This window comes from Glycine max, chromosome 1, assembly GCF_000004515.6.
Source record: "Glycine max cultivar Williams 82 chromosome 1, Glycine_max_v4.0, whole genome shotgun sequence".
Classification (NCBI taxonomy): Eukaryota; Viridiplantae; Streptophyta; class Magnoliopsida; order Fabales; family Fabaceae; genus Glycine; species Glycine max.
In genome coordinates this window covers 48,180,560-48,197,070 of record NC_016088.4, presented here as the reverse complement: position 1 = coordinate 48,197,070, position 16,511 = coordinate 48,180,560, and the positions used below count along the sequence as shown (strand labels likewise).

The window sequence follows — 16,511 nt, the reverse complement described above, 5'->3', positions numbered from 1 at the left end:
TCGACCCTCCATCCCCGGTCAGACGCCACGTGAAGTGGAAGATGGCCCGCACGAAGAAGACAGGGGAGATGACGACTGAGGCCGCAAAGGAAATCGCTGAGAAGATTGTAAGTCATGTTCAACTAACCATTACAATTATGTTTGAATATTTTGAGAATGACATGTACCACTGTGTGTTTTCTGTGCAGGATTCGTTTGAGGAGCAGGCCACACAGGGATCGTTCATCCCCCATGGACGTCAGGATGTTCTGGCCGCTGCTATTGGACGTCCAGAGCACCCTGGACGTGTCCGTGCTGCTGGAGCCGGTGTCACCATCAAGCAATACTTTGGATCGTCTCCACGGACGTCCCGCAACGCTTCCTCTCTGCCTCCTAACGAATTACAGCAGCTGACCCAGCAGATCAGGGACCAGCTAGAGGAGTCCATCACAGAGAAAGTGACGAGGTAGGTCATGGCATCCTTTAGCCACCTTCAGTCGCAGATGCAATCTCAGGGAGTTGCAGTGCCTCCTGAGCCTGTGGTTGGTCCTGGTCCCTCCGGTCCTCGAGTAAGCACAAAGGGGAGTTGTGTTGATCCCTCAGGAAACGATCCTAAGATCGGTGACTATGACAGGTGCGGCTTGTACATAGAAGCAGATCTTGCACGCCTGGTTGCCATCGGGAGAGTTTGTGAGGGATCCACTGTTGTTCATAACACTCCTTTGTTGCCTGGCCAAGTAAAGGTGAGTGTGGAGGAGGTTAGAGATGCAGATGCTCCAGTTCCTGTACCCACTGATGAGGTTTCCTTAGTGGGGCAGGCACTTCACACCTTCCTTGCTTGGCCGACACATCTGGTCAAGTCTTTATCACAACAGGTACTTATTGTCCTTACTATATGTTTCTTCTTTTCAAATTAGGCTATTTAACTTTGTTTCATGAACAGGTAGCTGTGTCTCCGCCAAAACCACCTCCGAAGCCCGATCTGGAGGTCGATGATCCGCTTTATCTGATGACATTGACCATCCCAGAGCTTTTCTTGAGGCCTTATCAGGTTAGATGGGATGCCACCGTGTTCGGGATCGTTAATCCAGATTTCCCCCTGTACATAAAGCACGAAGACCTCTCCGAAATCGCACACGGTGGTCAATGTCTCAGCATATCAGTGTTACAGTTGTGGATTCTGTAAGTCTTTATATAAAAGGCTTTTATTTACCTAAGTTATGGCTTTCAATTCATAAATATTTAACTTTGACTTAACATAAACAGACATCTCACTGAAACATGTATGCGAGCGGGGAATTCTGATATCTATGGATTCCTCGAGCCTCAGCCCATTCAGAGGTCTGGGCAATCACAGTTTGAATCTGAAAGTTACATAAAGAGTTGGATGCAGAGTTCACAACGCGATGTGTATCTTGGAGCCTACCTAAATGGGTAAGTCACAAAATAACAAAATTTAATTAATGTTTACTAATGTACTAACCCATTTTAGGTTCCACTGCAGCGGACACTGGCAGATGGTGGTCATCCTGCCCAAGGAACACTTAGTTGTCTGGTTTTGTTCATTGCATAACAGGCCAGACAACTACCTTAAGGGGATTATTAATAGGTTAGTGTTGTTTTCAATACATTTGCATTGTAATACCTCAACGTACAACACCAGTTTTTAATTGTTACTCATCTGGAACAGTGCTATCAAGGGTCTTGATGATGCTCCACAGCCTAAATCAAAGGCTCCTGCTAGGTGGATTGTCGTCAAGGTACGTCATTTACATAAAACTTCTACTTATATATATTTCTTTTTGTGTCTGTACACTAGTTGTTTAATTAATATCCAAATTTCATTATGTATTTAGTGTAATAGACAAAAAGGAACTACTGAGTGCGGCTATTATGTCATGCACTGGATGTCCACCATCATTTTAGGAACTTTTACAAATAATTGGGAAGCGGTAAGTTTATTTCAAAGAAAATCGATTTATTTATAATTTGTATTACATTATTAACTTAATATGATTTATTTAATCATGCTGTATTTTAATGACCCTAGACCATTGGAGCCTGAGAGATTAAAAGCATTGCGGATCCAGTGGGCACAGTTTTATCTCCGAATTAGAGATCAGGCCTAGGATTTAGGGACATTTTTTTTGACATTTTTTACATTTTCTATGTAACATGAACATTCAATTCATTTGTTGATAGTTCTTTATAATATATAAATCAATTATTTGATGTTTATTATCATTAAAACTGCTTGAAAGCAGAATAAAATGTTCATTTGCTGTGAATTGGGCCTTCTGAAATTGCATTTGACAGGTACAATTTTGGGTTTACTGTAAAAACAGAAAGTATATATATAAAAAAATATTTGAAAACAACATCGGCTATTAACAAAAACCGATGTTAATATCATAACCAACATCGGTTATAATAGAAAACCAATGTTAACGTTTGTATATTAACATCGGTTTTTTGTGTATAACCGATGTCATCGTTTGTAATTTAACATCGGTTATCTGTAGAAAACCGATGTTAACTAGTGTACATTAACATCGGTTAATTATCAATAACCGATGTAAATATTTGAATATTAACATCGGTTATTTATAATTAACCGATGTTATACACAAAGAACTACACCAAATAATTGTATGCATCATCAACGTTGACATCGGTTTTCTAGCAAAACCGATATTAAGGGCATATATTAACATCGGTTTTTCTAGAAAATTGATGTTAAAATAACATATTTACATCGGTTTTACTGGAAAACCAATGTCAATGTTCATCATGCCTACACTGTTTTTGCTGTTGTTCATTGTGTTTAACACCGGGTATTTGGAGAACCGGTGTTGTCATATGTATGTTAACATCGGTTCTCCAAAACCAATGTTAATATTCATACATTCAACATCGTCACTTTCAACATCGGTTTTAGAACCGATGTAGAATGTTCTAAATAACCGATGTTGAAAGTGTATTTTCTAGTAGTGGTAGTCTTTATATAGGACCAATGTAGTCTTTATATAGGACCAATGTAACAGATTCTTACATTGTTTAGTAGGTATCCAGCATATTAGTATCAGATCATCTTTGATCATCTTCATAGTGGAGCTTTTATTCGTCTTTATTCTCAAATGACCAAACCATCTAAGGCAAAATTCTATCATCTTTCATCAATAAGTGGTACTCTGAGTTTTTGTCTTAACACATTCATTCCTAAGCTTTTATATTTTGTTATATTTCCATTAATTTCACCACAATATTCTGATATTTATAAAGCTTTTATATTAAGTCTCTCACTCCCCTTTTTCTGCCATAACTTAAGCCTATACATAATTCTTTACCCCATGTGTGGTTCCTAAAGATTAGTATAATCATCACATACTAGGTATCTTTTGGAATTTTTTAAATGAAGAAGAGGATACTATTTCGATAATCAATATATAATCATAATTCATGATAATCAATCTAATCAATATAATCATAATTCATGCTAATCAATATATGCTATTTCAATACTTCCCTAAAAGAGGATACATCTGTATATAATTCAATCTAATTCATTTTGAAAAGAGGATAAAATGAAGCTGTGGCTGTTTACGGATTAGGTGATCCGTAAGCATTTTTCGGATCAACTTGATCCGTAAGAGGCTTACGGATCAGGTGATCCGTAAACTGCCTAGCAACTTCCCGATGGCGGTTTCTGCCATCGCCGGCAACAATGGTGGAAGAAGAAGAAAGGCGAAGGAGAAACGTACCTCGAAGAAGAAGCAGAAACTCGAAGAAGAAGCAGCAACGCAAAGAAGAAGCTTTCCACTTGATCCCGACAACAATGGCGGCAACGAAGATGAGGAAGAAGCAGAAACGCGAAGAAGAAGACTTCACTTGGGAAGAAGAGGCAGCGCGAAGAAGAAGAAGACCGAAGAAGGTGCAGAATGAAGCAGAAGAATGAAGAACCAGAATGAAGCAGAAGAAGCAGAAGAAGGAGAAACGTCCGACGAAGGAAGAAGAAGAAGCAGGCGCGAGAGAGAGAGAGACGAGAGTTTTTTTTTAAAAAAATTCTGAAGGGCTTTTACGTCTTTTCCCATAAATTGCTGGGTGCACCAGCAAAACTGCTGGGTGCACCTAGCAGCACTCTCAGTGTTTTAAGAACCGGATGGTCCAACCAGAATTTGGTGGACATACCAGTTTAGTTCGATTGAACTGAGTGTGTCTTCCATTGATTAGGGATAAATATTTTATTGATTAATCGTGTACTACTTTTTTAAAAAAATAAAAAAATATGAAATTTTTTTATATTATTTTTTGTGAACTTATTATTGGGAAATACCAAAGTCTCACATCGGCTGCCTCAATCCTTGAAGTAAAACTTATATATCTGTTGGGTAACTTCACTTAATGCCAATTGATTTTAAGATGAAATCTAACATGATATCATTGCATCCACCATTTGTTGTTCACGCACCAAGGCTAATAAGTGTTGGGCGTGAAGGGGGTGTATTGGGAAATACCCAAATCTCACATCGACTGCCTTAATCCTTGGAGGCAGACTCTGACCTGGGACCTCGTCCTCGCTTCAGCTGCGACGAGCACCCACTATTTATGCTAAGTTCCCTACCAAACACCATACCTTGATTCAATGATATATACACCACCAGACTCCCCTCTCTAGATATGTTTCTTCCCAATATAGTATCATAATTTTATTGGATTCTTACTCAAACATGGAAATTTATACAAGTATCTTTGCTACATCCCAAATTGACCACTGTTTCTTCCCAATATAGTATCATAATTTTATTGGATTCTTACTCAAACATGGAAATTTATACAAGTATCTTTGCTACATCCCAAATTGACCACTGCACACATGAGAATACTACTTCACATGATCAATCTCAAAAACATGTATCACCTATTCAATATTGTAAAAGTTTATGCAAGATATATTCGTGTTTTGGATTCAATAAATTGGAAATTGAGAAAATCGTTTATTGTCTATGGCTGATTGCTAGTCACACTAGTTCTAGTTGGTTGTTAATATTGTAGTGCAAATTATATGGTGTATGAAAATAAGGGGGTTTAATTATGAGTGGTGTTGTAAAAGAAGGTTTACAAAAAACTCGCTCTGCAAAGAATTTACACCGTTGTTTTTAGAAAGAAAAATGCTAAATAACATTTTTTTAATATAGTCTTTTGAATATTTTTTATTATTAAATAAAATTTACTAGAAATTACTGGTTTTTCTAAGTTTCACTTCTTATTTAATCATTCTAATTTATGATTTTGTAATTTTTAATGAATTTTAATGAATAATAAAAACAATATGATAAAAAATATAAATACGTTGCTAATGCTCCTCTTTTAAAAAATTACGTTAACTAAATGTTCATCATTTTATCCAAAAAAGAGTATTATGAGATTGACTAAAGCAAAAGTTGACAATTGGGAAAAGGATTTGCAACCCTTTCACCCACAAGTTGTATTAACTGTAAGTTTGTAATGTTGTCAACTTTATATATAATATCCCTTCCACTTTCCTCCCACAATCCCATCCATGAAATTAGGTATGTTAAGTAAATAGATAAAATATGTGTTTGTCTTCTCAAAATATATTAAAATTTAATTTTAGTTTTTATAAAAAAAATCAATATGTTTTTAGATTTTTCATAAAAAAGAATTGTAGTATAAAAAGTTCCTCATCAGTGACTAAAAACGCATGTTATGTAAAAATGGAAGGAGTAAAAATATATTGAATTTTTATAGAAACTAAAATTAAGTTTTCAAAAGATTTTGAATAACAAAAACAATATATTTTATCCAAAGTTAAATTTTTTTGAGGGTGTATTATGTTTTCTAAATTTTAAGTATTTATACATGTTTTTGAAATATAGAAAATGCGATATTTTCACAAAGGACTCTGATTTATCAGCTACTTCTTTTGATTGAAACTTAAAAGTACCTTTTTGATTTATTAGGTACTACTTCGATTCTTTATGTTTTTATTAATTCCTGGTGTCTTTTTTCTATTCTTCTGATTAAAAATTTGTACGTTATTGAAAAATAGCATTACCTTTTCTAACTGTTGTGTTTGGACTGTTTTCTTGTTAGTATCGTGTTTTAATTGAAGAGACGGGAAAAGGAATAAAAAAGGGACACGAAACCAAAACAGGGGATTTAAGTCCTTCACTGTGAGCTGAGCTGAGCTTCATGTAATTCTATTTTAACTATACTTTAAGCATGTGTTTGGATGGGAGATTTAGAAACTTTTAAAATATTCAAATGTACAATATTTTAATTGTTTTGATTTAAATTTTTTTCATTTTGTAAATATTTTTTTTTGAATGAGGTAATTCAATTACTTGTCTTTTAATTTCCTTGTTTGGATAAAGTATTTCAATTTGAATGAAATTCAAATTTTGATTTTTAAATATTTATTAAAATTACTTATATTTAATAATTAAATAATCAAAATAATTTTTTAATGTTATAATCCAAATTTTCAGAGATGATGATGATGACATGTAACTTAGATTTTTAATTTAAATGGAGGTGATGATGATGGATCGAGAATTCATCGCCACCGTTGGATATATCGAAAATTGAACTTTGACTCATCAATGGCCGATGATGCTGCTATCGTCGCATCTCCTTCTGCCGCCTGAATTTCAAAACCTTCTGATGCAAATTCGAATGCTTCATTGATATGAACGTTGGACTCGCCATCAGCCAATATTCCGGCACCAGCCTCCCGGACTTGAACTTCATGTCGCACGCGTTGCATAGAGTTTTTGGTCCCATCGGTCCCGTTCGCCACTGCGGCGTCTTCTCCGCACCGCAGTGAAGGCATTTGCGTCTGGAACGCTCCACATTCATTCCCTCTCATTTCTTTGCCAGCGGCGGCTTCATCTGCTCCAGCACGACCAAGTGGAGCAGGCGTGTGGACCAGTCCCCCGGCGCCGCGCGTGAGCGCTTGCTGCGTGCCTTCTCTGGGCGAGGAGTTTTCGAGTGGAGAAACGGTGAGTTTCGCAAGGTGCCATCGGAGGCGAACGACGGAAGTGTGTCGGTGGAGGACTTCGGCGTCAGAAATGGTAGCTGGTGACGCCGCTGATAGAGAGTTATAATTCCTTTGTTTTTTTTGTGAAAATTTGAAATACTGCTAAGTTAGTATATTAAATTACTTTTAAATATCTTATCCAAACAGATTACATTACGAGAAGATATTTTAATATCCCTGTTAAAATACTTTATCTGTTTTAATTTTTTCATCCAAACACATTGTAAAGGAGATTGGTTCAAATATTACAGATATGAAACAATTGACCCCCCCAGTATCCAACAATTCTGGTCAACGTACTTCTAAATCTAAATCTAAATATTAAAAGTTCTATAAAATAAATGCATGAAATTAAATAATTGATGAATCTGGTCCCCGTCAAGAAATACAAACTCATTCTTGCCATTGATCAGCATATAAAGTCTACTATATATTATAATGTTCGCAGCCACAAAATTTAGATTAGCATCCCTAAATTAGAGTCTAGAAGTGGATGTTTCAGCAATTAATGTTATGTACCGATAGTCTAGAAATAAGACAAGCAAAATAAATTGCTATTTAACATTGAATAACCCTTTGGACATTGCAATGTTAATGATGCTAGTAGTACAAAACAATGTCTAAGAATACACAAACATATAGTATGACGTGAATTTATTTCCAATTAGAAAGTAAACGACATTTATTAAGACACAAAATTCTATAAATTCATATTACTCCTCGTGAAAGAAAAGATATTCATGTATCTGCAATAATGTTGCTCTAAGTATGTACTGTAACTAGTACTACAAAGCATGCAGCATCCATCTAGTAATACTACAGTTATCGAGAGTTTGGGAAACTTCAATGGACTAATCGTGTTCTTAAAGGCTTGATCAAGCGCTACTGTGGAAATATCTTGGCAAAAAATATCTGCCGTTGCAACCAAACAATCAACATTTCAAGCAAAATAAAAAAGAATATGCCAAAACTTAAGAAAGTAGATAAACCGTCCTAGAAGACATTGAAAAATTTACCAAACATGACACTATCGTTCTTATATATCAAACATCTTAACATTCATTATTTTTTTTATCTCTTTCTATTACATTATATCACTTACTATATTTATATATATATTTTTTCTTTTCCCTCTTTCTCATTCTGTGCATCAAATAGCACACATTTGCATACTTGTGATAAATTAATTTTCTTTTTATAAAACAACATATAATCATAATGATTTCAATTAATAAAGACAGAACTTACATCTTACAAAGACATGAGTTTAAATTTCGATAATCTCTTATTAGTAAATAATCTGTAGTATATACTTTTATAAACACTTTTTAAACCTTCAGATTTGTAGTGGCTCAAATTAATTCTCTTAAACTTTTCATTTTTTATTAAAAAAAATAAAAACTAAAGAAAAAAAACAAAAAAGATGGGATAAACAGAAAATAATGGACTTCCTCTTCCTTGCAATTGCAACTACAACTTGTTAACAGAAAACAACCTCAAAGTTTGAGCCATTGATGCTTGTGTGTGCTAGTTGTTCCTCTTCACACCAGCCATGGGCCTCACCCATTCCCACACTCACCACACTCCCAAAATGCACAACCACAAAACACGTAAACCAACTCCACGCACGCATGATCACAACGGGATTCATCAAAAGCCCTTCCCTCGCCGCAAAACTCATTCTTTTTGTCATTTCCTCACCCCATGAGCCTCTTGTCGAGGTTGCTCGCTATGTTTTCTTCATGCACCATGCTTTTTTCAATTTCTGCTGACAACCCTTTGTAAGAGATATACATACTTATCTAAACATGCAAATGAATTTAAATGACATATTCAGATCAAACAGAGGAAGCTAAACAAGACAAGTGTACCTTCAGCCATTGTAGATCAAATATGGAGCAGCGCAAACATGAACCCGAACTCAACTTTATTTTTCCATACTAACTCAAAATAGATGGTGTATTTTTCTGAATAGAGAAGTAGACTTGGTGATCTAAAACTGAGAGCACCTCATCCTATTTATAGAGTCTGCCCATCACAGAGCTCAACGAATTTTGATCAGAACGTGAGTTTGAGGATAAGGACGTGAGTTTGTTACTGAACATTGCAAAGATAGGGATTGAATGTGGAAGAAAAATGGACCAAATTCAGAAAACAAATTCCCGAAAAAACTGTAACGGGAAAAATAGAGGAACGTGGACCCATTCGAAAATTTCGTCATTCTCCCACTTGGTCCATTTAACTCAACATCAACCATAACAAGAAACATAATATGTGAGTTATGGCAATAGGTCCTCTAATGATGAGTAATATCTTCCATGTATCACAATATATCAAGTCTCTCAGCACTAGCTCTCGACTTAATGAATAAACCATATGTTTATTCTAGATCTAAACCAAATGATTTTTCTCGAAATAAATAAATATGTGCACAAATCCTTATGAGAAAACATCTAACTAAATAAGAGTTTCATTGAAAATAACAAATGTATGTACAACGAAATTACATCACGGAACCAAGTCTCATTCTGATGTGTCATTATTTTCTCCTATTTATTAACCCTTTTTGCCACCATTTTAATTACTGATTAGCCTTAATTGTCAATTTAATTATGTAGTTTTATCATTTGGGCCTACTTGACTAATTTTGTGTTTTTAATTTAATTTCAGGAGAATTATAAGCAATTGGGCTTGAATCCATAATTGGGCTTGGACTTGAAGAGAACAGACAATTTTATTTTATCAAATCTTATCTTATCCAGATTTTATTTCATCTAGATTTTATTTCATCCAGATTTTATTTCATCCAATCATATCTTATCTTGTCCAGATTTTATTTTATTTTGTTTATGGGCTTAGACTTAAAATAGATTTGTAAGCTTTGAGGCTAAGGACCTATATAACAGCACCAGAGTTTTGCAATTCCAGTTTTTACTGTTCATGCATACTGTTCACGTAGCAATAAAATTCGTTTTCTGCAATTTCGTTTTCTGCTTCAATCTGCAATTTCATTTTCTGCTTCCAATTGCAATTTCATTTTCTGCTGATTAATGGAAGGCTAAGTCTCTAGCGTTGTTTTCTCTTGAGGATCAAGCACAACTCTCTTTGAGGTTTTGTTATTACTATTGAATTCTGATCAGTTTTTCCCCTTCACTAACTGCTCTGTATTTGTTGCTATTAATCCATGCATGCTTAATGCTTGATTAATTGTCTCTGCGCTTAATTTACGTTCATGCTTAATGATCAGTTTCATTCATGATCAATTGGTGTATGTGTTGCTTAATCACATAATGACAACCTTATGTTAATTTTCGCTTAGTAATTTAATTTAGGGTTGGATTAAGTAGTTGAACTGATTAAGGATAAATTCTCGTAACCTAAGATAAGAGACTTACTTGTGAATCAAGGGGAAACAACATGTTTTAATTCTGTTATTTTCTAATTCAAATTTGCTTGCTGTTTAATTTACAAAAACAAACAAACCCTTCCCAATTTGTTACTGTTTTATTAATATTTGTTATGAACGTTTGGTTGACCACTGCTCGTTGGGAGACGACCTAGGATCACTTCCTAGATACTGCATTTTTAATGTTTATTTGATTCGGGTATGACGTCGATCAAATTTGGCGCCGTTGCCAGAGAGCAATGGGTCAAAGATTCATAATAGTGTTTAGTTGTTTTGTGTGCAGCTCTGTCGTTTAGGTTGTGAGTGTGTGTTGTTTTATTTTGTGTAGAGTTCTTTTTTGCATTTCAGTCGCATCCTCTGTTTAGCGACTATTTCAGTTTTGTGTTTTGCTGTGAACAGTGATTAGCGGCTGATTCAGTTTTGTGTTTGCTGTGAACAGTGATTAGCGACTAATTTTGTAATATAATTAGCGATTTTTGTTTTGGTAGTTAGAGCTGTTATTTTTGGCTGATTTTTTGTGTGGTAGTTTCTTTTGATCCATATTTTGTGTGAAAAATACCAGGAGCACTTGGTGTGGCAGTATTTGAGAGAGACAAAAATTTTGGGAACTTGTTTTTAGCAAAACTTAAAACGACCATAATTTTTGCTCCGGGTATCAAAATGACTATTATTATATATGCATTTGGGGTAGAAAAAAATTTCCCATATTGTGGAAACCGGCCCCAAACTCGAAAAATCAGCTGCTTACTAAGTTTTTTTTTCCAAGTATTATTGTCACATTTTTCTAAACTTTGCTTAGGTAGTTTTCATAGTTAGACTTTGAATTTTTATTTGAATTTTTTTGTGCTATCTTTTCGTGATTTTAGGGTGTTGCTCACAAAATTTCAGCTCATTTGGATATCATTTGACTATAGCTGTAGTTTTAACCCTCCCTTGGTGCTTGTTTGAGAAACACATGATTTGCTGCATATAGTGCATGACTAGGGGCAATCCAGGTGATTTACAACCCTTTGATCTTGAAATAGATAGAACCTTTCATACATTAGTTAGACATAGTGTGCATCCTGATCATTTTGTGCACTTTGAGCATTCTGAGTATTCTATTGCTGGTGATTCTGAATATTATGATTTTGAGCATTCGACTACTAATTTTCATACTGAGAACATGGGTCAACCTCCACCTCGTGAGAGGACTCTTAGGGAGATGTCTGCACCTGATTTCACTTATGAAAGCTTGTGCATTCAATATCCTAATGAGGGTGTTCCATATGTTCTCAAGACTGGACTAATACATTTGCTGCCCAAGTTTCATGGTCTTGCAGGTGAAGATCCTCATAAGCATCTTAAGGAGTTCCATATTGTTTGTTCCACCATGAAGCCCCCTGATGTCCAGGAAGATCATATCTTTCTAAAGGCTTTTCCTCATTCTCTAGAGGGAGTGGCAAAAGATTGGCTATACTACCTTGCTCCCAGGTCCATTTTCAGTTGGGATGACCATAAGAGGGTGTTCTTCGAGAAATTCTTCCCTGCATATAGGACCATTGTCATCAGAAAAGGCATTTCAGGCATCAGGCAACTTAGTGGAGAGAGCTTGTATGAGTACTGGGAAAGATTCAAGAAATTATGTGTAAGTTGTCCTCACCACCAGATTTCTGAGCAACTCCTTCTTCAATATTTCTATGAAGGACTTAGCAACATGGAGAGGAGTATGATTGATGCTGCCAGTGGTGGAACCCTTGGTGATATGACCCCTGTTGAGGCCAAAAATTTGATTGAGAAGATGGATTCCAACTCCCAACAATTCAGTGCAAGAAATGATGCTATTGTCCTTAGAGGAGTCCATGAGGTGGCCACAGATTGATCTTCATCTGCTGAAAATAAAAAGCTTGAGGGAAAACTTGATGCCTTGGTCAACCTAGTAACTTAGCTTGCCATGAATCAGAAATCTGCATCTGCATCTGCACCTGTTGCAAGAGTCTGTGATCTATGTTCTTCTGCAGATCACCATACAAATCTCTGTCCTTCTTTGCAACAATCTGGAGTCAATGAGCAACCTGAAGTTTATGTTGCAAACATTTATAATAGACCCCCTCAGTAACAAAACCAACAACATCAGAATAATTATGATCTTTCAAGCAACAGATACAATCCAGGTTGGAGGAATCATCCAAATCTGAGATGGACAAGTCCTCCACAACAACAACAGTCTGCCCTTCCCTTCCAGAATGTTGCTGGTCCAAGCAAGCCATATGTTCCTCCTCCAATGCACCAACAACAAAGACAACAAGCAACTAAGGCCCCTCCTCAACCTTCCTTAGAAGAGTTAGTGAGGCAAATGACCATCCAGAATATGCAATTTCAGCAAGAGACAAGAGCCTCCATTCAGAGTCTGACAAATTAGATGGGGCGATGGCTACTCAGTTGAACCAAGCTCAGTCCCAAAATTTTGACAAATTGCCTTCACAAACTATGTAGAATCCAAGAAATGTGAGTGCCATCACCTTGAGGTCTGACAAGCAATTTGAAGTGCCTCTACCAGTAGCAGCACCTGCACCTGAACCTATCAAGCTTCATTCTACACCTGAAAAAGAGGATGAGATAGTTGCACAAAAGAGAAAGCTTCCTGATCATGAGGGAGCTAACAAAAATTTTCATGCAGGTGGACCTTCTTCGAGTAGTTCTGACTTGCAACACCCTCCTATCCCTCTTCCATTCCCACCTAGAGCAATTCTAAACAAAAGGATGGAAGAAGTGGAAAAGGAGATCTTGGAGACCTTTAAGAGAGTAGAGGTGAACATACCTCTGCTAGATGCCATCAAGCAGATTCCAAGATATGTCAAGTTTCTAAATGAGTTGTGCACCCATAAAAGGAAGCTCAAAGGCAATGAAATGATTAGCATGGGCAGAAACGTGTCAGCATTGATAGGTAAATCTGTTCCTCACATTCCTGAGAAATGTAAGGACCCAGGTACTTTCTGTATACCTTGCATTATTGGGAACAATAAATTTGAGAATGCCATGCTAGATCTAGGAGCATTAGTTAGTGTCATGCCTCTGCCCATTTTCAATTCTTTGTCTCTTGGACCTTTGCAATCTACAAATGTGGCGATTTATTTGGCAAATAGAAGGGTTGCTTACCTCGCAGGTTTCATAGAGGATGTGCTAGTTCGGGTTGGTGAACTTATTTTTCCTGCTGATTTTTATGTTCTTAATATGGAAGAAGGATTTTCCCATGGTTCAGTTCCAATTATTTTAGGCAGGCCGTTTATGAAAATAGCCTGAACCAAAATAGATGTTTATGCTGGCACATTGTCTATGGAATTTGGTGATATTGTTGTTCATTTTAACATTCTTGATGCCATGAAACATCCATCTGAGGATCATTCTGTTTTTCGTGCTGAGATAATTGATCAGATTGTTGATGATTATATGTTTGATTTTGATTCTGTTCTTCATGGTAGGAAACATCCATCTTTATCTGATCTGCATGCTTGTCATTCCTTATGCATTGAATCTGAATTTGAGTTTGAATTTAATCATGTATCTGATTTTTATGCTGAGAGTGAATTTGAATTTGAGTCTGGTTCTGATTTTCTGGGTGTTGTACCTCTTGATGTTGATTTTTTAGAGTCAAAATGCACTAACCATGTTGTAGGAAGTACATATACTTCTGACTTGCTTTATGAGGTACAGGCTGAGGAACCTTCCTCTTCTCTTACCCTGGTTCCTCCCACTGTTCAGCCACCACCCACACCAGAGTTAAAGCCCTTACCAGCAACCCTCAAGTATGTTTACTTGGAGGGCAAGGAAAAATTTCCAGTGATCATCTCTGCCTCCCTTGCTGCTGAGCAAGAGGAGAAGTTGTTGTTAGTGCTCAAGAAGCACAAGAAAGCCATTGGATGGACTTTAACAGACATTCCTGATATTAGCTCATCTACCTACATGCATAGGATACTTTTGGAGGATGAAGCTAAGCCAGTGAGGTAGCCACAGCGGCGACTCAACCCTGTCATTCTAGATATGGTGAAAAAAGAAGTGACCAAGCTCTTATAAGCTGGAATCATCTACCCCATTTCTGACAGCCAGTGGGTGAGCCCAGTCCAAGTGGTTTCTAAGAAGACAGGCCTTATAGTGATTAAGAATGAAAGGAATAAGCTTATTCCCACAAGAGTGCAGAACAACTGGTAAACCAGGTAACCAGAAAAAGATCATTTTCCCCTGCCATTCATTGATCAAATGCTTGAACGCTTGACAGGTAAGTCTCATTACTGTTTTTTTGATGGTTTTTCTGGTTATATACAAATTCATATTGCTCCTGACGATAAAGAAAAGACCACATTCACCTGTCCCTTTGGCACTTTTGCCTATGGGAGGATGCCCTTTGGCCTATGCAACGCCCCTGGTACCTTCCAACGGTGTATGCTTAGCATTTTCAGTGATTTTTTAGAGAGTTGCATAGAGGTGTTTATAGATGATTTTACTGTTTATGGATCCTCTTTTGATGCATGTTTGGATAGTTTGGATAGAGTTCTTAATAGATGCATTGAAACTAACCTTGTGCTAAATTTTAAAAAATGTCGCTTCATGGTAGAACAAGGTATAGTTTTAGGGAATATTATTTCCAGTAGGGGCATAGAGGTAGATCCTACAAAAATAGTTGTTATTTCACAATTGCCTTACCCCTCTTGCGTGCGAGAGGTTCATTCTTTTCTTGGTCATGCAGGGTTTTATAAGCGCTTTATCAAGGATTTTAGCAAAGTGACCCTTCCACTATCCAATCTACTGCAAAAGGAGGTGGAGTTTGATTTTGATGACCGCTGTAAAGAGGATTTTGATTGCCTTAAGCGTGCGGTGACTACCACCCCTATCATTCAGGCACCTGACTGGACAACCCCATTTGAGCTAATGTGTGATGCATCCAATTATGCATTGGGGGTTGTCCTTGCTCAAAAGATTGATAAGCTGCCTCAGGTGATCTACTACGCTTCCAGAACTTTGGATGCTGCTCAAGCAAATTACACCACCACAGAGAAGGAGCTATTAGCGATAGTTTTTGCTCTTGAGAAATTTCGTTCATATTTACTTGGTACTCGTATTATTGTTTATACTGATCATGCAGCTCTAAAGTACCTGTTGAAGAAGGCTGAATTAAAGCCTAGATTGATCAGGTGGATGCTTTGGCTCCAAGAGTTTGATTTGGAAATCCGTGATCAGAGTGGTGCACAGAACCTCGTGGCTGACCACCTGAGTAGGATTGAGTGTGCATCTGAGGACTCACTCATTCGGGATGATTTTCCGGATGACCATTTGTACATTCTGTATAGTATTTATGATTCCTTCCCCACTCCTTGGTTTGCTAATATTGTGAATTATTTGGTTGCTTCTGTTTTTCCTCCCTTAGCATCTAGAGCTCAAAATGATAAAATTAAGAGCGCTGCTAAGCATTATATTTGGGATGACCCCTATTTGTGGAAGTTGTGCAGTGACCAGGTTATTAGGAGATGCATTCCAGACCATGAGATTGACTCGGTCCTGCAATTCTGTCATTCTTCCGCACTAGGTGACCATCTTGGCATCACAAGGTGCTTAACTGCGGTTTCTATTGGCCCACCATCTTCAAGGATGTGTGGAGAATCTGTAGCACTTGTGAGCCTTGTCAGAGAGTAGGCGGCTCACCTTCATGGAGACAACAAATGCCTCAACAGCCCATGTTGTTTTGTGAGGTGTTTGATGTCTGGGGTATAGATTTTATGGGGCTATTCCCTGTCTCTTTTGGTTTATGTAATATTCTCCTTGCTGTTGATTATGTTTCAAAATGGGTGGAAGCCAAACCCACCAAAACTAACAATGCTAAGGTTGTTGTGGATTTTGTTAGATCTAATTTGTTTTGCAGGTTTGGAGTCCCTAGAGCCATCGTTAGTGATCAAGACACCCATTTTTGTAACAGATCCATGTATGCCTTGCTCAGAAAGTATGGGGTCATGCACATAATTTCCACATCTTACCACCCCCAAACTAATAGGCAGACTGAGATTTCAAACAGGGAGATAAAAAATGATCTTGGAG

At 36.9% G+C, this 16,511-nt stretch overlaps 1 non-coding gene across 1 annotated transcript; it reads right to left on the bottom strand.

The window, feature by feature from the left end:
- Nucleotides 1-11,988: 11,988 nt before the first annotated feature.
- LOC112997889 (small nucleolar RNA R71) lies at nucleotides 11,989-12,095 on the bottom strand. The gene has a single exon (XR_003262946.1). It is a non-coding gene; the product is annotated as a small nucleolar RNA R71 (small nucleolar RNA).
- Nucleotides 12,096-16,511: the final 4,416 nt, after the last annotated feature.